The sequence below is a fragment of the Mus caroli genome, unplaced genomic scaffold (assembly GCF_978045245.1).
Source record: "Mus caroli unplaced genomic scaffold, Mus_caroli_1 scaffold_3, whole genome shotgun sequence".
Lineage (NCBI taxonomy): Eukaryota > Metazoa > Chordata > Mammalia > Rodentia > Muridae > Mus > Mus caroli.
This window is the reverse complement of record NW_028227258.1, coordinates 131,367,479-131,391,846: the sequence shown is the minus strand read 5'-3', so window position 1 is coordinate 131,391,846 and position 24,368 is coordinate 131,367,479. Positions and strand designations below refer to the sequence as shown.

General features: G+C 43.5%; 1 protein-coding gene across 4 annotated transcripts in view; it reads left to right on the top strand.

Moving 5' to 3' along the window:
* The first annotated feature begins 21,879 nt into the window (after window positions 1-21,879).
* The window catches only part of Gpr160 (G protein-coupled receptor 160), a 39,503-nt gene continuing 37,014 nt past the window's right edge, over window positions 21,880-24,368 (top strand). For 3 of the 4 annotated variants that reach the window (XM_021158131.2, XM_021158125.2, XM_021158128.2), the window contains exon 1: window positions 21,880-21,983. The gene's annotated coding sequence lies outside the window, so the exon portion shown is untranslated. Of the gene's footprint in view, window positions 22,178-24,368 lie in introns of all 4 variants that reach the window. The other variant, XM_021158126.2, reaches the window with a different exon arrangement.

Here is a 24,368-nt window from a genome sequence, read left to right as displayed (position 1 = left end):
TCTCTCTCTCTCTCTCTCCCTCTCTCTCTCTCTCTCTCTCTCTCTCTCTCTCTCTCTCTCTCTCTCTCTCTCTCTTTCTCTCTCTCTCTCTCTCTCTGCCAGATGTCCCACCTTCTAATACTGCCTCAGTTCATTGACCATACAAGTGATGCTTCCATACAATGAAGAGATTGTCTTTATACAATACAAAGGACAAATAGAAATCAAAGAGTTGATTCTTTGGAAAAATCAACAAGATAGACAAACCCTTATGAAAACTAAAGGGCAGAGAAAGAATATTTAAATTAATAAAATCAGAAATGAAATGGAGACATAACAACAGATAGAAAGGAAATCCAAAGAGTTGTTAGGTAATACCTCAGAAACCTGGACTCCACGAAATAACAATTTTCTCTATAGATACCACTTACAAAAATTAAATCATTATGTTATATAAACAATTTCAATAGACCTATAACCCTTAAGGAAATAGAAGCAGTCATTAAAACTCTTCCTATCAAAAAAAACAAAAACAAAAACAAAACAACAACAACAAAAAAAACAGGGCCAGATAGTTTTAGTGAAAAATTCTACCAGACCTTCAAAGAAGAACAAATACCAATACTCCTTAAGTTATTCCACAAAATAGAAACAGAAGGAACATTACCAAATTCATTTTATGAGGCCACAGTCACCTTGATAGCCAAACCACACAAAGACTCAACAAAAAAAGAATTACAGACCAATTTCTGTCATGAACATTGATACAAAAATACTCACAAATTGAATCCAAGAATACTTCCAAAAGGTCACCCACCGTAATCAAGTATAGTTCATCTCAGCGATATAGGGATGGTTCAACATACGAAAATCTACCAATGAAATCCACCACATAAGCAAACTGAAAGAAAAAAAAAACATATGGTCTTTTCATTGGATGCTGAAAAGGCCTTTGATAAAATCAATACTCCTTCATGATAAAAGTCTTGGAGAGATCAGTATATACCTAAACACAATAAAAGCAATTTACAATAAGCCTATAGCTAACATCAAATTAAGTGGAGAGAAACTCTAAACAATTCCACGAAAATCTGGAACAAGACAAGGCTGCCCACTTTCTCCATATCCATTCAATATAGTACTTGAAATTCTAGATAGAGGAACAAAACAACTAAAGATCAAGGGAATAAAATTGAAAAGGGAGAAGTCAAAGCATTTCTAGTTGCAGATGATATGACAGTATACATTAGACTCCAAATATTCCACCAGAGAATTTATAGAACTGACAAACACCTTCAGTTAGGTGGCTGGATATAAGATTAATTTAAAAAAAAATCAGTAGCCCTCCTATATGCAAATGACAAATGGCTTGAGAAAGAAATTGGGGAAACAATACCCTTCACTATAGCCACAAGTAATATAAAATATCTTGGAGTAACTCTAATCAAGTAAGTGAAAGATCTATGTTACAAGAACTTCAAGTCTTTGAAGAAAAATTAAAGGATATATCAGAAGATGGAAAGATCTCCCATGCTCATAGATTGGTAAGATTAACATAGTAAAAAAATGACCATCTTAATAAAAGCAATCTACAGATTCAATGCAATTCCCCTCAAATTTTCAACATAATTCTTTACAGAATAATAATCAACTTCATGTGGACAAACAAAAAATTCATGGTATCTAAAACTATCCTATACTACAAAAGAACTTTCAGAGGGATCACCACCCTCAAATTCAAGCTGTACTACAGAGCTATAATAATAAAAACTGCATAGTATTGGCATAAACATAGACAGGTTGACCAATGGAATTTTGAGCCAAAGACCTAGGTGTACATCCAGTCACCTTGTTTAAAATAAAGAAGCCAGAATTACACAATGGGGAAAAAAGCATCTTCAACAAATGCTGCTGGTCTAATTGGATGTCTGCATGCAGAAGAATGCAAATAGATCCATATCTATCACCCTACACAAGTCCAAGTGGAGGAAAGACCTCGAGATAAAACAAGATACACTGAACCTGATTCAACATAGAACCAGATACACTGATACTTGATAAAAGAAAAAGTGGGGAATAGCCTTGAACACATTGGCACAGGAGACAGCTTCCTGATCAGAGCACCAATAGTGCAAGTACTGATAAAAAAATAAATGGGACTGAAGTTTTTGTAAGGCAATGACACCATCAAAAGGACAAAACAGCAGCCTACAGAAAGGGAAAAGATTTTAACAAACTTTGCATCTGACAAAGGACCTACTTTCAAAATATATAAAAAACTCAAGAAACTAGACATCAACAATCCAAATAATTCCATTAAAAATGGGGTTCAGAATTAAACAGAATTCTCAACAGAGGAATCTAAAATGGCCGAGAAGCACTTAATTTCCTTAAGCATGGGGGAAATGAAAATCGAAATGACTCTGAGATTCCACCAGAGTGGCTAATATGAAGTAGCCTGTCTGAATGGCTGATACTAAAAAGTGACAGCTCATGCTGGCAAGGATGTGGACCTAGTGGAACACTCCTCCACTGCTAGTAGGAGTGCAAACTGTTATATCCACTTTGGAAAACAATGTGGTGCTTCTCAGAAAATTGGGAATTCATGTACCTCAAGTTCTATCTATACCACTCTTGGGTATATACCCAAAGGACGATCCAACCTACCACAGGCCACTTGCTCAAGTATGTTCATAGCAGCTTTATTCATAATAGCCAGAAACTAGAAACAACATAGGTATACCTCAACCGAAGATGGTTAAAGGAAATGTGGCACATTTATACAATGGAATATTACTCAGCTGCTAAAAAGATTAACATCATGAAATTTGCAGGCAAATAGATGGAACTAGAAAAAAATCATCTTGAGTGAGGTAAGCCATACCCAGAAAGACAAACATTGTATGTGCTCACTTACAAATGGGAATTAGCTGTTAAGTACAGGATAACCATGCTAGAATCCACAGACAAAGAGAGGCTAAGTAACAAGAGGGCTCAGGGAGGGATGCATGAATGTCCCTAGGAAGGGGAAATAGGACAGATATCTCAGGTGTGGACAGGAACAGGAGGAATCAGAAAGAAGGAGAGAGAAAATCCTGGAGAGACAGCACTTCAATGGTGAGATAGAAACCCGCCCATCTCTCGTTAGGGTAATGATTATGCATTTATCCTGGGAATTCTATTATGCTAATAGCAACTCAGGAGTGACTTGAGTAGCCACTGAATACCAGAGAGAGAAAAGGCAGTGATAGGATATCAGGTTCTTTTCCTAAGGCTTGCAGGGCTTTCTCTCTGCCATTTCAAATCGTAATAGCAAATTCATCAACCTCCACCAGAATTCCGGGTGCTCGGCCCACTGGGGTGTGGAGCCATGCCAGTGCTTTCTGGGGGCTGATACAGTATCCTCACAAGAGTAGGGGAGGATAAAAAGAAGCTATCCCGGCATTGGTGGATCATACCTAGGACTGCCATCTTTTAGGGCTGTGTTAATGGTGCCCGTATGTGGTCTCCCTTCCCCCATCTGCTTGAACCTGCTTGCTCAAGGGTGGAGCTACCTGCTCATTCATCCTGCCACGCCTACTGCTGGACCCTGTCGCTTTGTTGCCTGGAGGCACACACGTGTTCGTCCTGCTACTGGACCCCAAGATTGTTTGGCGGGAAATCGGGTTCCCTCCCCCTTCCTTTATAACTGAGTGTCTGGAAATAGTAAAATTGAGCTTTGATCAGAATCTTGTCTTAGCGTCATTCCCTTCTCTCGCCGCCTAGCCCCTCTTCTCTTCCAGGTTTCCAAAATGCCTTTCCAGGCTAGAACCCAGGCTGTGATCTGCTGGCCGGACACAACATTTGGCGCCCAACGTGGGGCTGAGAAACGGCAAAGGATTTTTGGAAGAGACACTGCTGGTTTGGAGCTCCATGGAATAATTAAAGGATAAAGGAAATTCATACCGGAGAAGGTATGGGCTAAGCTGAGACAGCGTTAAGCCCGAGCGCTGGTTCACTTAGGTTCAACAGTGAAGCTTAAGAGGAGCTAGGCACAGGCGGTAGGCCGTGGCTCAAAAAAGCTACATTGTTAGGTGTGAGAAAGGAAAGGGTTTATTAAAAGGAAATTAATAATCAGGCGGATTGCCGCAGTTATAAAAACTGCATCATGAGGGAGGAAATTGTCCCAAATAGCAGGAATACTCTGCCCCCATTTTGTGTCTTGTTCAATGTCTGGTGCACCAGTCTGTTCTCGTGTTCAATTCATGTATGTTCGTGTCCAGTCTGTATGAATGAATGTTCTATGTTTTATGTTGGATAATAAAGATGGTATAAAAAAAAAATTTTATCTGCAAAGCCAAGAGCTGCCACGTGTTTCAGCCAAAAACCAGAACGTGGCAGGAGGGACCCTGATGGAAAAAAATGTTCGTTTTAAGAAAAAGCAGCGAGTGCACAGCCTCTTAGTTTCGAATCTGATAAATGGTTCATGATTAATGTGTTTGACAATGGTAAAGTGCTTTTTTATTCTATGATTGTAGCTACAAAAATTAATATTCTGATTCGTCTAAAATTAACTGCTTCATTTGGTTCTTTTTTTATTGAAAATGTGCTCTGCATGTTTTCACATTCAGCTCACAAATTGTTGGTTAAGATTAATAATTGTTACATTGCTACAGATGGTTAATGTTAAATTTGATAACTCAAATTTAGAGTCCTTCCGACACGTGGCCTAAGGCAGCCCTAGAGGCTGGGTTTCTAAAGATATTTCTAGTTTAGATAATGACTAATGTGATTCCTATTCTAAATAGTAAAATTTAAGATAAGATTTAAAGCAATGCCTCTTTATTAAAGCATCAAAGCTTGCTTTAATAGGTATTCATAGATATTAATTGACATCCAAACTTCGTAATATGATAGTAATGCTTCTAATATTGATTTTAAAGGTGATAAATTGTTTTAAACGTAGGTTTTGCGTTCCCAAAGTTATAGGTATTATCCTAACCTTGCACAAAAAACTTAAAAATTATGGTTAAAACTGCCATTGTTCCATTGACTGCAGCTTGCAGTTTGATTGCAAATTTAAGATTGATGCTCAAGTTAAAAAGTATTTTACCTTTGAGTCAATTCAGGGCTCTGGGCAGCCCCAGAGGGGCTTGTGGACTTTCTTTTGTTTTGCAAACAATGCCTAAAAAAGGTTTTTCCCTGTGTTCAAGAAAATTTCTTTTTAACAGTGTTACAGATCTATTTAGATGTTTAAAATAATGCTTAAATTCAAAGATCTTTGCTTCTAGTAAACTGGTAATCACTAAGAAAATTTTGCCTCTACGTATGGCTAATATAGCTTTACATTATGTAAGAAAAAATTTTATTGTTTCTGCTTCTTTACAAGAAGCCAAAAGTTTTAATCTTTCAGTATATATTGTTTCCTAAGTGGAAAATATTTTATTAACTAATGCTTCTCAAGGGAAGTTTACCTTAAATCCTTGCTCTCACCCAAAAGATTCAGAGACAGTATCCTTTTATTATTTAGTGTTTTAGTTTACTACAAAAGGTTTTACAAAAAATAAAAAAGGCTTTTATAATTGTTGTTAATTGGTAATTAAAAATTAGTTGTGCCCAAGACAATTCTTTGGCCAGAAAAAACATTATTGTAAAGTCATTTTTCTCATCCTCCCAGCCGATCGTTGGCCCACGTGGGCCCAACTAGCTGCTGTAGGACAAAGTCTTAAGACACACAGTTACCCCTATTCCAGCACAAATAATCTAGTTGTGTGCTGTAAATGGTGTTTTAAAATGCTGAACAATCAAACCTTAATTTATATATTAATAGTCAATGCTATATCTCTGAGCTCGTAATTACTTAAAATTGTTCGTCCCTCAGATACTATTAATTCTCAAATTTACAATTGCTTATACATATTTCTAGTTAATAAATAAATAAATTATGCACGTGTGACTCTTAATAACTTTTCAAGCCTTCTAGTTACAACCGTTCCTTAAGAAAAATGATTAAAAGTGCAATTAGTCACTGCCCCTTTACAGCCAAATATTTAAAATGTTTTGTCCAAAAAGTTATTAATTCAAAAGGTTAGATATTGTAAAATTTTAAACTTTAACCTCTTAAAAGATAAAAGAGAGAAATTGTATCCCCATATATACTATTTAGTGCATTTCCATACACACTATTTAAAACATACCTTTATTTTCAAAATTTGAGATTAAAATGTCAAATTTAATAAATGCTTTTTAGTATTTTAAAAGGGTCTACTTATTGGCTTATAGATTGATCCTAAAACAGCTACCTTATTAAGAAAGGGAAAAACAGGTTCTCTCCACAGAACGCTGCAGAAGCATATTAGTAATTCGTGTGCCGAGCTGACAGGTAAGTTAACTCAGTGTCCTGATTAAAAGGACTAAAAGATTAAATTCATGTTTTAGATCCATCCTTGCTTGTCATTTTTCCAGTTTAGACTAGCTTCTAGCCTTTTAACTTTATGGCAATAGTACATCAGAGACTGTATATTCAGACTTAGTAAAATTAGTCATTTAATAGAGTCATAATGATTTTTCACTTTTCTTCAGTGTGACCAGCCATTCTAACTCAATCTTAGACTGGTCTAATATTCAGTCCAATTATTAGAGATTCCTATATTCTAAATTACCTAGCAAAGTTAATTCAGAGCATTTCCCCCAAGGTCACCAAAGGCTCATCTTGCCTTATTTGTCCTAAACTTTTTGCAAACTGATATTAAAGGTCAGTCTGCAGTGGATTGCCACTGACATCCAGTTACTTCTAATTCTTATTGATTAATAAATTGGAAAAACCCCCTAATTACGAATAAAAGGATCCGGTTCTAATCTGGAGAAGGGGCTCGGTTTGTGTTTTTTCAAGAGATAAAGATAGAGCACGGTGGCTGCCAGAGAGATTAATTAGTCAAATGAACACACATTCCAAATCTTCTTATAAGTATCACCTTGAGGACTAAAATTCCTCTTTTGCTTAAAATTCAGCTGGAAACTGAAGCTCCTAAAAAAGCTGTTTTCCTGCTACTCTCTGAGCCAGCTCCCCCACCAGAGGCCGGAGAATAGCTTTAGCCTTACAATTTGCAACTGAATAAAGTACCTTGACTTCTTCAAAAAAAAAAAAAAATTTGCATTGCTACTCTCTCATTGTCTAGATCTCTTTTTTTCAAGTAGGTCAATCTACTTCTCCAGCCGGACCTGCAGGCATGCCTAACCCTCCCCCAAGAGCACACAGGTGGACTATTATCTTCCTTCCAAGGACATTCCAGCACGTGGCTTTCAGTCTGAGATAGAATTTAGATTTACCAAGAGAGCTAGGGAAGTAGAAATTTCAAATATTTACAGAGATTAGTTCTTATTTTGATAGATGGGCTTAGTCCCTTAGCTGGCCTCTGGCTTTTCACCCTTGCTGTTACTGCAAGGTGTCCTTAGTTCCTCAGGCTATTGGGAATAACAGGGATGAGGAGAAAAGACTTCCAGCTCCTATTTTAACCACAATTAGTGGTGTTAATAATGACATAATTCTTGTCTAGGCCTTGCTAAATCTGAGGTTGACAAGTCTCCACTAGAGACCACGCAGGACTCAGACCTGCGCTACTGATTCGTGATCAGACGAATACAGTATGGGTACCGCTTGGCGCAGGAGATTACTGCGGGGGAAGGTCCAGCTTGACCGTTTCTGAGTTCCCTGTGCGACACACCTGATTTGAAGGAGGTTGGTATCCCATTCCAGCTAAAAACCAAAAATACCTAAGGCTCTGCCTCCCCTCCCCAAAAGATACCAAGAGCCACAGATGTGGGTTGTTATAACGCCCACGGGAGGAATCGGGTCAATCCACCCAAGTCAAGGTTAAAGGCCCACTCATCTACGGATGAGAAAATCATTTGATCACCTCAATTAAGCGTTGCCTATTTAAACTTAATTAATAGGGGGGAGAGAGGTTGGAGACCTTACTGTCGAAAGGGCAAGCCCTTCACTGCCTCCCACCCAAATAAAAAAGCCAACTGGCCTTGTACTAAAGAGCTGGTCTTACCCCTTCTCCCTGTTTCCCTGCCTGTCATCCAAAATTGCAGAGGAATATCAGCTCAGTGTTATTCTAAATTTGTTGAGTCAAACTTAGCCAGGCTTCCTACGCCCTACTTAAAATGCAACCAGGTAGTTACCTATTCAGCACTAATTAACATTATAAAGTCAGCCTATTCTGTTAGTGGTTTACTAGGATAATAAGGACAGTCTTAGCCAGATACAGTTTACCATTAGAAAAGTTAGAGAATCCCACAGAAACAGGTTTTTTCTTTAGCCCTAAGAACTCAGGCAGAACTATTGCGCATAGATAATTTTTCTGCCTCAGGCCAGCCTTTTCTTTCTTTCTTTATTTATTTATTTATTTTGTTAACTAATGGGAAGATATGTGGTCTCCCTTCCCCCATCTGCTTGAACCTGCTTGCTCAAGGGTGGAGCTACCTGCTCATTCGTCCTGCCACGCCTACTGCTGGACCCTGTCGCTTTGTTGCCTGGAGGCACACACGTGTTCGTCCTGCTACTGGACCCCGAGATTGTTTGGCGGGAAATCGGGTTCCCTCCCCCTTCCTTTATAACTGAGTGTCTGGAAATAGTAAAATTGAGCTTTGATCAGAATCTTGTCTTAGCTTCATTCCCTTCTCTCGCCGCCTAGCCCCTCTTCTCTTCCAGGTTTCCAAAATGCCTTTCCAGGCTAGAACCCAGGCTGTGATCTGCTGGCCGGACACAACACCCGTAAACCTCAAATGCTTCAGAAGAGAGACATTACAGGGAGGAGGGGATTTTATCACCTTTTGGGAGATCAAAGAAAGGTTGTAGGATACTGGTGGGGAGGGAATGCCACAGACAAGCCAATTAAAGTTTCCCAAAAAGCTATAGAGGGAGGCAAGATATAAGATTTGAGGGAAGCCATTAAAAAATGGAGTACAGAGCTAAACAAAGAATTCTCAACTGAGGAATACCAAAGGGCTGAGAAGCACCTGGAAAAATGTTTAACATCCTTAATCATCAGGGAAATGCAAATCAAAACAAACCTGAGATTCCACCTCACACCAGTCAGAATGGCTAAGATCAAAAACTCAGGTGACAGCAGATGCTGGCGAGGATGTGGAGAAAGAGAAACACTCCTCCATTGCTGGTGGGATTGCAAGCTTGTACAACCACTCTGGAAATCAGTCTGGCGGTTCCTCAGAAAATTGGACATAGTACTACCAAAGATCCAGCAATACCTCTCCTGGGCATATACCCAGAAGATGTTTCAACTGGTAATAAGGACACATGCTCCACTATGTTCATAGCAGCCTTATTTATAATAGCCAGAAGGTGGAAAGAACCCAGATGTCCCTCAACAGAGGAATGGATACAGAAAATGTGGTACATTTACACAATGGAGTACTATTCAGATATTTAAAACAATGAATTTATGAAATTCTTAGGCAAATGGATGGGCCTGGAGGATACCATCCTGAGTGAGGTAACCCAATCACAAAAGAACACACATGATATGCACTCACTGATAAGTGGATATTAGCCCAGAAACTTAGAATACTCAAGATACAATTTGCAAAACACAAGAAAATCAAGAAGGAAGACCAACACGTGGATACTTCATTCCTCCTTAGAATAGTGAACAAAATACCCCTGGAAGGAGTTACAGAGACAAAGTTTGGAGCTGAGATGAAAGGATGGACCATCCAGAGACTGCCTCACCTGGGGATCCATTCCATAATCAACCACCAAACTCAGATACTATAGCATACGCCAGCAAGATTTTGCTGAAAGGAACCTGATGTAGCTGTCTCGTGTGAGGCTATGCCAGTGCCTGGCAAACACATAAGTGGATGCTAACAGTCAGCTATTGGATGGAACACAGGGCCCCCAATGTAGGAGCTAGAGAAAGTACCCAAGGAGCTGAAGGGGTCTGCAACCCTATCGGTGGAACAACAATATGAACTAACCAGTACCCCCAGAGCTCGTGTCTCTAGCTGCATATGTAGCAGAAGATGGCCTAGTCGGCCATCACTGGGAAGAGAGGCCCCTTGGTCTAGCAAACTTTATATGCCCCTGTACAGGGGAACTCAGGGCCAAGAAGTGGGAGTGAGTGGGTAGGAGAGCAGGGGTGGAGGGTATAGGGAACTTTCCGGATAACATTTGAAATGTAAATGAAGAAAATATGGAATAAAAATTAAAAAAAAAAAAGATTTGAGGGAAGGAAAGGGTGGGTTTAAAAGAGTGTATTGGTGAGGGAAATTTCTCTTCCCAAGAATGTTATGTGTGGAAAAAGCTGTATTTTGTAAGGAGCTATTTTTAAATCCTAGGGAGGATATGGAAGGTATTAATTGATCCTTCAGTTGGAAGGTGAAGCTGAAAGAGTCTCCCCACTCCAAGATATTAGTCATATAATAATAAAGGTGGAGACCTTTGTCTCTAAGTAGGGCCATAATGCTGTGGCAATGGCCTTCTGGGAGATGGCGGGACTGTTTGCTGTCCCTTAGGGGAGGAGTGTTCACTCATACCATAAGGCCTGCTCAGAGTTGTTAATGGGAGGTATTGGAAATGCAAAGTGGTGGTAATCCCTAGGGCAGAGAGAAAAAACAGTCTTTAATGTCTGTTGCTAAGAGAGGGATGTTGGTGGGAACGGCAGGGATGAAGGCTAGCCCACTTTGGGAGAAACCTCTAAACCTGCATGGTTTTATTAATTGCGCTTGTAACGCTCTTTATAGTGAACACAGGAGTGTTCTGTGTGCTGTAGGAAGGGCAGAGGTAATGAGGCTGGAGCTGCTCTTTTACCAACATTGTGAGCACTTCAAGTTTCTCCCTTTATAGAGGCCACTATTCAACCCACATGGGCTCATTGGAGAGCCAGTCGAGGCAGGGAGTACTATATTTAACAGTGGCCCTTAGAATTGCGGGTAACCTGGGAACGGATTTTTTTAAAGTTTTTATGAGTTTAATTATTACTCCAGGTATAATGAGTTACCCTACTGTAATTTGGCTGACGAGTGAGATTAACTTTCAGAGCCTCCTGGATCTCTTTTCCTAGAAGATTGGTGGTGATGCTGGCCAGAAGAGGGCGTATCACGCCCGTAGGCCCATCAGGGTCCTTTCTTCTGTAAGCTGGTTTGGTGGTAAAGTCATGAGAGCATCCTCCTGTGCCTAGAAGCTGAGGCCCAGATTTGTTCCCAATCTTGTGGCACCTCTTCTTGTCTTAATATTGTTTTATCTGCTCCAGTATCAATGAGCCATTTAAATGATTTGTCACATATTTTCAAGGTTATCTTTGGGTAGGAGCCTTCTGAGGTGCTCGAAATCCCCTAAAGCTTCTATTAGAGCAGTTCTCTGACTTACTGCTGGGGCTGAGGGCTGTCCCATGTTAAGCTGAAAGGAGCCAGTGGCTTGCCTTCCTTGTCATAATGGGAGAAACACTCTGCCACCCCCCCCCCCCGCCATCAAGGAGAGACTGTCTTGGGGGGTGGCATTTGTGGTGGAGGGGGCCCCTTAGGTCATTCACCTTCCTGGTGTCCCTTTGTTCCACATTTAAAGCAAACCTCTACTGTTTTATCCCTGCAGCGAAGACCTGGGCAATGGAAGCATGAAGGATGATGTCTCAATATCCTGAGTGGCCACAATCCAGCTATTGTAGTGTTCATCACTGAGACCTTGACGGGAGAGCTTGCACTAAGTAGCCATACCCTCCCAAATCATGTGTTAAAGGGCTTTGGCTGCAGGGTCAGAAGTTCTTTATAAACTTATTTCAGTCCTAAGAATAAAGTCAGAGAAAGTCTTTCAGTCTTTGGTGGAGTTGTAAAACAGGGCTGAGGCAGGATATTGTGATCTGGAGGGTGGGTGATTCTGTGCCATGCTTGAAGTGCAACAGAGACATCCTGCTGCCTGGGCTGCCTACTGGGCTCCTGTGGAGAAAGCTCCCTGGGCTGAAAAGCTTATCATAGCCTCTTGTGGTATCACCCCCATGTCTCTGCTTCCACCTGACCTGCTGGAGCATTTGTCTCTGTAGAGAGCCTCCCAGTGTCAGAAAAGCTGGCTGGCTAGAGAGGTATCCTGCCAATCCTGGGACAGGTTTAAAAATGGAGATTTGGCTTTGGTGGAGAAATTTAGTCCAAGGGACATGGTCCTCCTTTATTGCCTACCTGAGCTTGTTTAAGTGTCAAGCCTGGTAAGGATACCAATTTAGAGGATTAGCCTGGGTGGGTGGACAATAACTGGAAATGCCTTGATCTCTGGACTCACAGTGAGTTCTGGAGGTGAAAACGCTCCTGGGTAGTGGGAGGAGAGGTGGAAGGAGGATTATCCTGTAGTGTAACGTCCCCTCCTTCTGCTATTCCTCTTCCTCGACCCTATCCCACTTTTACTTTCTTGTCATTTGTGCATGTGTACCCCTGCGTGCTTCTGTGTTGCTGTGCGTGCATGTGTGTCTGTGCACAGTCAGAGGCCTAAGTTCAGTATAAGGGGTCATTCCTTGGGCACCATTCACTCTATGATTTGAAACAGGATCTCTTGCTGACCGGGAACTCACACAGCAAGCTAGACTGGCCGGCTGGAGAGCACCAAGAGTCTACCTTCTTGGGCTGGCATTTCAGTTGTGTGCCACTATACCCAGCTTTTAAAGCATGCATTCTGGGGCTCAGGCTCAGGTCTTCATGGTTATACGGCAAGCACTTTAGCGGTTGGGACAACATTATCTGTCTCTCTGTGTGTGGCTTATTTCACTTAACATGATCACCTCCGTTTTCACCATTCCCCAAAATGCAGTGTTTTCTAACTACCAGAGCCATTTCTTGGATAATGTCTCCACAAATCAGTCTCAGGAAATGTTTGACAAAACACTTGGCCTCTGAAAAGCCTTTATCTTTTAGAGGCACATACTGCAATCGTTAGTGGGGTTGGCTTCAGAACAAAGCATGAGGGAGGAAGTGTGTTGCGTGAGCTGAAATGGGCCAGGTGGTGAGTTCACTGAGGGACTGGAGGAAGGGGGCAGGGAGTCCTAGTACACTGTTTGGCACATTTAAAATTTCCATCATGGAAACAGGTAAGAGGTAACGTCTCGTTACATTTTACCAAACATCACATGGAGATAGTTAATTGCCTAACTTTAGTAAGTCAATGTAGGTTTATGAATACAGATGAATCATTTTGATAACTCTGGTCAAAAAAAAATGAGGAGATGATATTATATCTGCTGGCTGCCTTGAAACTACAGTTCCTTTTCTCAAAAGGGCAAAGAAACACAGAAAAATTGAAAGAAAAATTGAGGACACTGTTGCAAATACTTGAACTAAGGGTTAAGTACCTAGTCAGTACCTCATCTGGAGGAATATAGTTTAACTTACTAAGCAATAACTGTGGCTTCTTGGGATGGAGGTGAGCAACTGGTTTAACTTGTCTTCAAAGTTCATGTATTCATTTTGCAGTATGATCACTGGCATTGTGTCATGGGACACCAAGCAGGGCAAACCTGAAAGAAACAACCATCGATGGATAGATTTTTCTTTGGAGTGTCTTCATCTGGGTCTTTAGCACTCTCTTAGGTCATCACTGCATGGTGGGAAGACCACAGCACCAGAGCCAAAAGGGCAGTTGACTTCCAACTCAGGTAGAAACTGAAGGTTTTCTCTGGCTTCCTGCTGTGGTGACAAACTGAAGACAGACACTAGTGAATGAGCCAGGTTTATTCAAGATCAGCTTTGAGAAAACAGAAGAGACAATTCTCTCCCAAACTGCCATCTGGGCAGAGGGTAGGCAGGAAGTTTTAAGTATGGAGGCGTTGAGGGCCTGAAAGGTTAAATTCTTCATCAACTTGAGTAGATCTAGAATTGCCACAGATTCTGGTGTTGCCAAAAGGTTAAACTGAATAAGGAAAATCTACCTTCAATGGCTCCACCAGCTGGCACCCCGGCATTCATCTCACCCTGCTTTCTGACTGGGAGCACAACAGGGCTAGCTCTCACACTCTCCTAGCGTGATGAAATGTATTGATGAAATGTATTGGGGGAACTGAGAGCCAAAATCAACCTTTCCTCCCTTAAGTCACTGCTGTCAGATGTTTTGTCACAGAAAAGTAAGGACATTAAGGACAGACAAGCATTTACAAGACAAGGAGTGGAAAATGCCCCCACCACCAAATAAAAAGCTAAAAATAGCTCAACATTGGTGGTGCATGCCTCTAATCTTGGCACTTGACAGACAAAGGCAGGAGGATTGCTGTGAGTTTGAGAATAGCTTAGTCTACAAAGTGAGTTCCAGGATAGCCAGGACTGTGACACAGGGAAACACTGTCTCAAAAAAAAGAGAACAAAACGAACAAAACTGTTAAAAATAATTGAAGTGTATGCTCTCCTTATCTTAAGCTCCCTAACTTTGCTTCAGTCTGATTGAACTTCTTATCCGTTCAGGATAGTGAAGGATCCAGTTTTCTCTGAGCTCAGGTACGGAGGCAGGAAAGGAACTCCTCAGGCTGCTGGCAGCAAGCTGGGCTGGGCTTGCCTCTCCACCATCCAGAGAGCAGGATGTCTTGAGACTTTCTCAGGTAGCTCCCTTGATAGTTCACATTTCCTGACAGCACCTTTGTCTTTCTCACACTGAACTGGTGAGTGAGCCTTAGCAGTCCAAGGCCTTGGTGTTCCTAGAACCTATGTACTTGTATGAAGCTCTCTCTGCAGCTCCCTACTGGGTTCAAAGCCTCAGTTTCTTTCTCACTTTACCTGGTTTACAGCAAAGGCTGGACTCCTTGCATCTGGGCCCAATCCCCCTATGGTGTCTTTTCTTTACCAAAGCTGGAAGAATGTTGTAGTTGGTACCATCTGTAACCTCATGTTTTTCCACCAGTCCTCTTTGTTCCCAGAAATGACAACTCTGAGACTGAATATTATGAACAAAATAAGTATGGGCTCGTTCCCCAACTAGCTCATAACTTAATATCCCATATATTTTATCCTAGGAATGTCACATGGTTGGTTACCCAGCCCTCAGTCTCATGACTTTGTCTCCATCAGCATTCGCAGGTGACTCCCCCTATGCCTGGCTCTATTCCAGCATTCTCTCTCCTCCCCGCTCCCCCTCCCCGCCTCCTCCCCCTCCCGCCTCCTCCCTTCTCCCCCTCCCCCTTCTCCTCCCCCTCTCCCCCTTCTCTCCCCACCTTCTCCCCCTCCCCCTCTCCCCCTCCTCTCCCCCTCCCCCTCCCTCTACCTCTCCCCCTCCCCCTCTGCCAGATGACCCACCTTCTAATTCTGCCTCAGCTCATTGACAACAAGCTGTTTTTATTGACTGGTAAAGCCACCATTCATTGCACAAAAGATTCCCTCAGCAGAATGTTTTCCTGATTTTACTCTTGTGAAAATTTCACAAATTCACAAAATAGTATGGAGAACTTGCATGTACCGACAACCCAGCATTAGCAACCATCTCTGAATGAATGACCCACTCTGCTTCACATAGAAGCCACTGATGGCAGATGGAGGGCTTCTAGGCTAGGTGTTTGAAAATGAAATTTCCCCCACAGGCTTGTGTGTTGAACACTTAGTCACTGATTGGTGCAATTTCAGGAGATAGTAGAAACTTTAGGAAATGAGGGCACACCTTTTGAAGATTATATTTTGTCCTTGGCCCCTTCCTCCTGTTTCCCTCTTTCTGCTTCCTAGCCACCATGAGTCAAGTGACTTTGCTCTTTCATATCATCTTGTGCTGAGACGTTCTGCCTCACCATAGGTCTACAGTGATAGAGCAAGCAGAGCAGTGTAAGAATGTGAAGCTAGAATCTAGCTTCTGCTGGGGCCACAGTATCTGCAGTAGCCTCCTCCTCCCCTTTCACAGATACCACAGCACCCTACTGAGACCCTGTTTGTGAGCCAAGTACCAAGATATGTCACCTGGGAAGTAAGTTTGCACCACATCCCATCCATTCCCCATCTGCTTCCCTGCCTGGGAATCCAGGGTGGAGGGCAGCCATTGTGGCCTCGCTGCCCTTTCTGAGAGCCTCCAGTTTACTCTAAATAGGAAACTACTGGAAGGTTTTGAAACATTGAAAGGAGAGTGGTGTCACCCTATCTGTCCATGACTATTCCAGAAGTTATACTGCAAAGGGGTTGAAGGTAGGGGAAAGGGGACAAATACAGAAGCCATCGGGAGGGTTTTCATAATCCAGTCAAGGCATAGACAGAAGCTTTGCCCTGTCTCTCCCAGCATAGAGAGCTATACCACGGAAGAGGGGTCAGATCAGACAAGCAGGCAGAAGTGTAGGGACAAAGATTCAAGGTAAATGTGGTTTTGTTTTCAGGTTTATTTATGAGTGTTGTGCTCACACTATGTCTATGCACCACATGCATGCTATGGAGATCAGTAAAAGATGTTGGATCCCATGAAATTAAAATTATGAATGGCTGTTAGCTACCATGTGGTTGCTGGGAATTAAACCTGGGTCCTCTGGAAGAGCAGCTAGTGCTCTTAACCCATGGACCATCTCTCTAGCCACCCCCCCCCCCAGGAAAACGGTTTATAATCAAGACAAGCTAGACAAAACCAAAATTCTAGAGGCTAAATAAACTATAGTTCACCCACTTTTTAATTGTTTACTTAGCTTCTTAACTGATTAAAGACACATATCATTTTTTTAAGCTAGAAAGCCAAACCAAAGGGATGGAGAGATGGCTAGGGGTTAAAAGCTCTGACTGCTCTTCCAGAGGATCCAGGTTCAATTCCCAGCAACACATGGAAGCTAACAACCATCTGTAACTTCCATTCAAGCAAACCCAATGCCCTCTTTTGGCTTCTGTGCCCAATACATGCACGTAGTGCACAAACATGCATGTAGCAAAACACACATACAGCAATATAACAAAAAGTAAATAAATCTGGGGGGGAAATGTCAAGTGATGCTCACCGTGCTCTGGGCTGAAGCTCAATGAATAGCATCAACAACAACCAAACCAAATAAATAAATAAATAAATAAACAAACAAACAAACAAATAAATAAATAAATAAAAGCAAAATGAATCACCTAAGATTTTAATGCTATTCAGCTTCAATTTTAAAAAATGATTCTGGACCACTAAAATATCCCTAGCAGTTAAACTATAAACCTACAAACACTGATGATGTTAGAGTTTCAGACCTAAGAAAAAGTTATAGCTGGAGGTGGTGGCAAACATCTATAATCCCAGCACTCAGGAGGCAGAGGAGTGTTGATCTCTGAGTTGGAGGCCAGCCTGGTCTACAAAGTGAGTTCCAGGACAGCCAGGACAGAGAAACCCTGTCTCAAAACAAAACAAAACAAAACAAAACAAAATAAAACACAAAAAGCAAACCAGAAAGAAAGGAAGGAAGGAAGCAAGCAAGCAAACAAGGAAGGGGGGGGGGGAGTGTGAGCTATGGTGTTTGTGTGAAGATGGCTTAGAGAGTAACAGTGCTTGTTACACAAGCATTAGGACCTGAGTTCAGATCCTAGCACTCAAACAAAAAGCCAAGCAAGGATGCTCACCCTGCAACCCCAGCACTGGGGCTCATTCACTACTAGGTTAGCTGGAAAACAAACAAAGGAAAGGGCAAACTCCAGCATAGAAGAGCATGACAAGAGTAGGACTCCCACCATCCAATGATGGATGCACAGGTGCCGGGACTCACACATGTGATTCACACACACACACACATGGACACACATGCACGCACGCACGCACGCACGCATGCACACTAAAAAAAGAACCAGGAGTTGAATAGAAATGTGCAGTTTACCTGTTAAACAGTAATAATTCATGGCTGACCAAAATGCAGCACATTTTTGGTAGAACATCTAGGAAATGAAGAAATAAGATGTGTCTTGGTTAGTTTTGTGTCAGTTTGACACAAGTTAGAGTCATCAGAGGAGAGATTCTCAATTGAGAAAATGCTTCTATGAAAGATCAGGCTGGAGGCAAGCCTATAGGACATTTTCTTAATTACTGATTGATCGGGGAGAGCCCAGTCCATTGTAGGTGGTGCCATCCCTGGGCTGATGGTTCTGGGTTCCATAAGAGAGCAGCGGATCAAGCTATGGGACTCTCGCCAGCAAGCAGCACCCCCTGCATGGCCTCTGCATCAGCTCCTGCCCTGTTGAGTTCCTGCCCTGACTTCCTTTGATGCTGAACAGTGATATGGAAACGTAAGCCAGATGAACCCTTTCCTCCCCAACTTGCTTTGGCCATAGAGTTTCATCACAGCACCAGTTACCCTGACTAAGGCAAGATGCCAGGCAAGGGCTAGAGAGATGGCTCAGTGGTTAAGGGCACTTGCTGCTCTCCCAGTGGACCTACCACCCACACCAGGAAGCTCACAATTGCTTGTAAACGCTGCTGCGGAGACTCAGACCTTCTTCTATTTTCCACAGGCACCCACACATGAGGCAGAGGCAGACGCAGACACATAAATAAAAAGCCCTGGGGCTGTGCAATGAAACTTGCTGTTGCAAAAACATTTAGAATCTGGATAAGCAATTGTCTAAGGAATGAAACTGGGAAATGGATATTGTCAGGTTCGAAGGAGAGTCCTCCCTCCCACATTCGGGTGATTAGACAGAAGCCAGCATTCCCTTCAGAACTTGTGGGGCTTGTTCCTCTCTAACAAAGGAGCCACTTTCCTTACCATTGGCAGAGGGACAAATGTCCATCTGTGGTGCCTATCAGCGTACCAAAGCACTTGCTGGCCCCAGACTCCCTCAGGATCACAAGTACCTGTTATGCATTTCAGAGTGGATGTTCTTCATCCTGGCTCTTCCTACCTGCTCCTGTACCATGCACTTTACCATCACAGGCATTTGCCCTGCCCCCAACTACTCATTTCTCCTTATAACCCTGCCATTTCAGCTATCCTTGAGCTCTTCTGCCCCTCTCTTGGTCCTTTCTTTGTCTCCTCCTTCCCTCTCCTTGCCAGCCCCTCCTCGTAAGGCCTCGTCCAATGTCTATATTCAGTGAACTATTTTCTCTCTGCTCTGGGCTCTTCCGGATACTTCTGGACTTTCTCTCCTTCATACCTACAATAAAAACCTTCCTCTCAACCATATCCTGGAACGAGTTCTGTCCCCAGTTTATGAAAATATGTGATGCTGAATTCTGCTAGAGGAAAATTTGGTAGAGGGTGGAAACTAGATACCAATAGTTAATGATAAATCACTTTCATAGGCCACATACTCTGTATCACGGGCTTTTTAATGATAGCTTTTGATTTACAAGGCCTAATTTCCCAACATATGCAAGATCATTGGCTAATATAACCTACCAAGATGAAACTCGAACCTGTCTTTTTTTTTTTTTTTTTTTTTTGTTTGTTTGTTTTTTGAGACAGGGTTTCTCTGTATAGCCCTGGCTGTCCTGGAGCTCACTTTGTAGACCAGGCTGGCCTCGAACGCAGCAATCCACCTGCCTCTGCCTCCCAAGTGCTGGGAAGGCGTGTGCCATCTCGGCCCGGTGAACCTGTCATTTCTTATGCTTGGGGAGAAAAACCTCTCTCCCTGGGATGACACCCTTTTAGGTGAGGTGCCTAGAATAATTTTTAGCGTTGTCTTCTGAAAGAACAGTGTATCTGCTGCTACGGAACCATCCTGACGTGAGTTAAACAAGGAAGGATTTCCCCCCCTGTAAGGAGAAGCCTGAGCATAGCATATCAGGGCGGGCAAAGTCCCTTTTTTTCTGCCTTCCTCAGCAAATCCTACTGGTGTGCGCCACCACAACCGGCGTCCCTTTTTTCTGTGAAGTGTTGCTCTTGGTTTACAATTCCTATTTCACCCCCAGCTCCCAGCAAGAAAGAAACTAGAGAGAGAAGAAGAGACCCTCACCAAGAGTGCCAGGCTTCCTAGGACTTCCTGCTGCATCTCCTGGGCCTCCCCAGCAACTGCATCTGCTACACTTTAGCTTGGTAAATTACCTCCCTGAAGAAGAGTAGGACTTTCCAAGAAGTTTAAGTGAGGAATTATTGAGACAGTATGTGTCTCTGGTAGAGATCTAACAATTTAGAGGTAAGAGAATTGGGATGAAAAACCTCCGATGTGGGTTTCCAGAAGCTCTGGACTCCTACCTCAGTTCATGTCTTTATTCCTGTGACAAAGAACCTCACAAAAGCAACTTCAGGCAGGAAGGGCTTCTTCAGGCTACAGTGGCTGCCAAGGCAGGCGACGGGAGAGGGGTCAGCTGCTGTCAGGTAACAGAGAGACAGAAGCTCAGCTCCATTTCTCCCTTTCATTTGATCCAAGACCCCGGTCTGAAGGATGGAGCTACCGACATTCAAGATGGGTTTCTCACCTCCATGAACTTCTCAGGAAATGGCCTCCCAGATACATCCAGAAGTGTGTTTCCATGGTGACTCCAAACCAATCAAGTTGGAGGGCAGGTTAACCATCACAGCACTTTTCTGAATGAATTCTGTCAAAAGGGAGACAGAAGAGGCCTTGGGCTCACCTTCAGTTCCATTATTACAGAAGAGGAGAAACTGGGACGCAATGGGTCTGCCAAAATCTCACCAGCAGCTCTCCAGACAGGAGCCTCCTGGAATCTGGTATGTAGTCATCCCAACACCTCTAGATGGGAAAGGTCTCGGGACAACTATTAATAATACTTTTGGGAATGGAAGAAGAGAGTGGGCTCAGCCTCCTGGACCATTGAGAAAGGCACTGGGAGAGTGTAGGCTGGCTCCTAGGAGCTACTCCTCCAGCCCTCTGCTAGCAAGGCACCACTCCACCGAAGGATTGCACTGCCTGCTCTGTCAAGCCTAGCAGGCAAGGTTGTTGTGCAGTTAGTTTAGAGAGATGTATGGCTGGCTCTGTTTGATGTTCACACTCCACAGATGGTGGCTGGTGTTTTTCTTAGGCCCATGAACTAACTGCACATCTACTATTGTTCCTTCCCTCCTTCTCCGCAAAAGGGATTCCCCCAGCCATTTCTGGCAATCTTCCATCTCTGCCCCCAGGGAGCTCTGGGCTGAAGCACCTCACGACCTCACTGGATTTCATCATCTCTCCTTTCTTCCAGGATGTTTCCTCTGAGCTGGGAGATGGGCACACCCCAATTCCCCTTACAGCCTATATTTAACAGCCAGGGTGCCTTTACTGCCCTGTCAGGCCATTTCTGAGTTCCTGGCAAGGTCAGTTCAGCCCCAGCGGGAGGTAGAAAGGCCTAGACTACAATTCCACTCATTGATCCCCTTAGAGAGCAGTGGGAAACAAGCAAGCGTGCCATGTGTTAAATGTTTAAATAACTAACAGGCCATAGACTCTCAACAAATATTTGCTGAATTAATACAGGCCGGCAAAGAAAGAAATGCAATATATGTTATCACAGACTTTAATTTTGAAAAATCAGAATTTATAGTGCACTAAGGCAACTGCTTAGTGGCTCAAGTCTTGTGGTCTTGGGAGCATATTCATCTGCAGACTGAAAGGTAAACTTGAGAAACTGGCTACAGAGCAAGAGGTGGTGGGTGACACAAGGGCAGTTAGGAGCATTTCAAACTGGGATTAGGTCCTCAAAGCCTGACACTAGGAAAGACTTTCCCCTCACCCTGCAACTCCTGCAATCTTCTGCCTACTCAGTTGGTCAACTCGGTCGCCTCTTGTCGCCCAACCCGCAGGGGGCGTCCTACGCACTGTCAATTCGGAAGTGCCCGCATGCAAGCTGTTTTTTCCAGTATGAGCCAGATGGGAGACCACAGTGTGGAGTCACGCACCTTACCCTGAGCACCCTGAGCACCCTGGGCCTGACTTCTGAGAGAAAAGAAGAGCATCCGGATTACTCCCGCAGTAACCAGAGACAGGAGGCGGGGCGGGGCGAGCGGAGGTGAACCTCGCGTGGCCCCGCCCCTCGAGGGGACTCACCTGGGGCGGGCGGGGCGTGGGTGGGCGGGGCGAGCGGAGGTGAGCGACGCGCGGACCTGCCGCTCAGGCAGTTACGGAGGTTGGTGGCTTCTGGCCACTCACGCTACGCCAGGGGCTGAGGAGTGCCAGCTGAGGTGAGCGCACGACTCGTGGAGGCCACCGGCCTGTCGCGTCGTGTCGCGACGAGGCTTCCCTTCCTAGGACTCGGGGTGACGCTGCGGTGCGGAGCGGGAAGCCACCGCCGACGTCTGTGGCGGAGGAGGGCAGTGTCCCACGGGCGCCCGGTCCCCACCGCGGCGGCTCCCAGCCTTGTGCAGCAGGCAGAGAGGTGAGGTGGGTGTGTGGCGTTCCTCGCGGACTTCCCAGCACTTGCGGGCACTTGCCGGGCGGTTGAACCCTGCCCGGGCGCACCGGGTCACTGCTGCTCTGCAGGGCGGTTGGTACTGGAGCGGGGCGGCTGGCGCGGGGACCCGCCCTGAGGAGCGAGGCTTAAGCAACTTCTCTCGTTCTGCGGTGGTGGCCAAACGGTGGCAACCCTCCACCATGTCCCTGTTCCCACTGCGGAGGCTTCCACACCCACCTGGCTGCAAGGAAGAAGAAGGAAATATGCCCACTTCGTCTCCAACTTGTGCAAACGACCTGATTAGGGCGTTGTTCCTTAGATCCCAGAGGTAGATCATGCCCACAGTGACAGAGGACACGCGAAGAGTGGTGCTTTATATTTATGAATGTATACTAGCACATATTGGCATGACCTATACCTAGCATTTCCTTGTGAGTCAAATTTTAAAGTTAACAGGTTACCTCCTATGAGAATGCCAAGTAAAATGAGAGCCTTAACAGCAAAACTCGTGGAACTTGACTGTGCCCTGTTTTTGGAATGTTCTGGATTTTGAGGAAATATTTTTAGTTTTTGAAAGGGTATCATAATTACATTTTACCATTTTAAAACATTTCTCTCTGCGTGTCTGTCTGTGTTCTGTCTTCCCGTGTGCACACATGTAAAAGAGGACAGCTTTCAGGAGTAGTCTCCTCGTGTGTCAGTAGTTGCATCTCAGGTATTCTGGCTTATGGCAAGAGTCCTTAGCCCCTGAGCCATTTTGGCTGGCTCCATAATTAGATTATTTAAAAAAAAACTGATCTTTTAGAATAACTGACTGAAGTTGAAATGTAAATTGAGGGTTTGTTTCATTTTGGGGGTCTGGAGCACACTGGGCCATGAGAGATTGACAGCCCAAGAGGGATCTTAGGAATGCAAGTCCTTTCTCTGTCTAGTTTTGCATTTGTTTGATATTTCCCTTTAAAAGTTGCAACACTACCTTTTTTCCCCCAGAAGGTGAGTCACCACAGGTGATTCTAGTTTCAGATTCTATATCATATATAATTATGTTTCATAAATTGGATGTGAATACTGCCTCATCAGACTGATCAGAAAAGGTCACAGTCTCTGCCCCGCCCCCCTCAAACACACACAAGAAGGCACACGACACACGTGTATGTTAGTGGATTGAGTTCATGCAGGTGGATGCTGGCTCAGCTTTTTACACACACACACAGAACAAACAAACGGGGTTAGGTTGTCTCCGGTCAGGCAGTTTTGTATCAAATGTGTTAGCACTTTTTCCAATGGCTCAAATCCCTTCTAAGTTATACTCAGCAGAAAAACAGGCCCAGGCTTCCGGTGTGGCTCAGCAGTAGAGTATTTGCCTGACATCTCCAGGGCCTGGGTTGGGTCTCCAGGACCCCTCAGCTTCCCAAAAGAGACCAGAGTGAACATCCATATGGTCTGCTTGTATTGTCATATGTGCCTCTGTAATATTCTGTATGTCAAAAGTTTATTCAATGATGAAGACAGCATAAGATGAACGGGGATGTACTTAATCCTTGAAAAAAGATCTGTATTGTTTTCTATATTTACTCCACTTTGCTTCCAGGATCATGAAATAAATACCCAGCAAAGAGCTGACTCCTGCAGTGTCGCATGGTCCACACTATGCTTTTCTTTTTATCTGTGTGGAGAGATATTTGTGTTCATCTAACTTAGTTCTTTTGCTTTGAGTTTTAACCTGTAATTCTTAGTATGTTCTATCATGTTTGCCTGGCAGATTGTGAAAGTCTAAGATTCCCAAGAGTGAAGGGTTGAAGTCTGGGAAAACAAAGAAAGGGATACAGACTCCTGAAAGATAAACCTACGTTCTAAGTAACTTCACTGCAACTGAACGTGATTTTCCTTTTTGTTTAAAGAAAGGCACCACATAACCCCCTGCCTAGGACAACTGACTGGTGAAGTGTTAGAAAAATCGCCTCAAAGGGAAATATGAGACAGCTTATTCTTAAGTCAAATGAATGACCACGGCCTAGGAAAACATTCAGGTTGGCCCAAATCACACATTCTAATGTGATAATTGTCTCAATGATTTTTATAGTTATAGAACAATAAAGTCATAAAGCAAACCATTTAAAAATATACATTGATGGAAACATGAAGAAGGCCATCACAGCAAAGAGGCAAAAGCTTT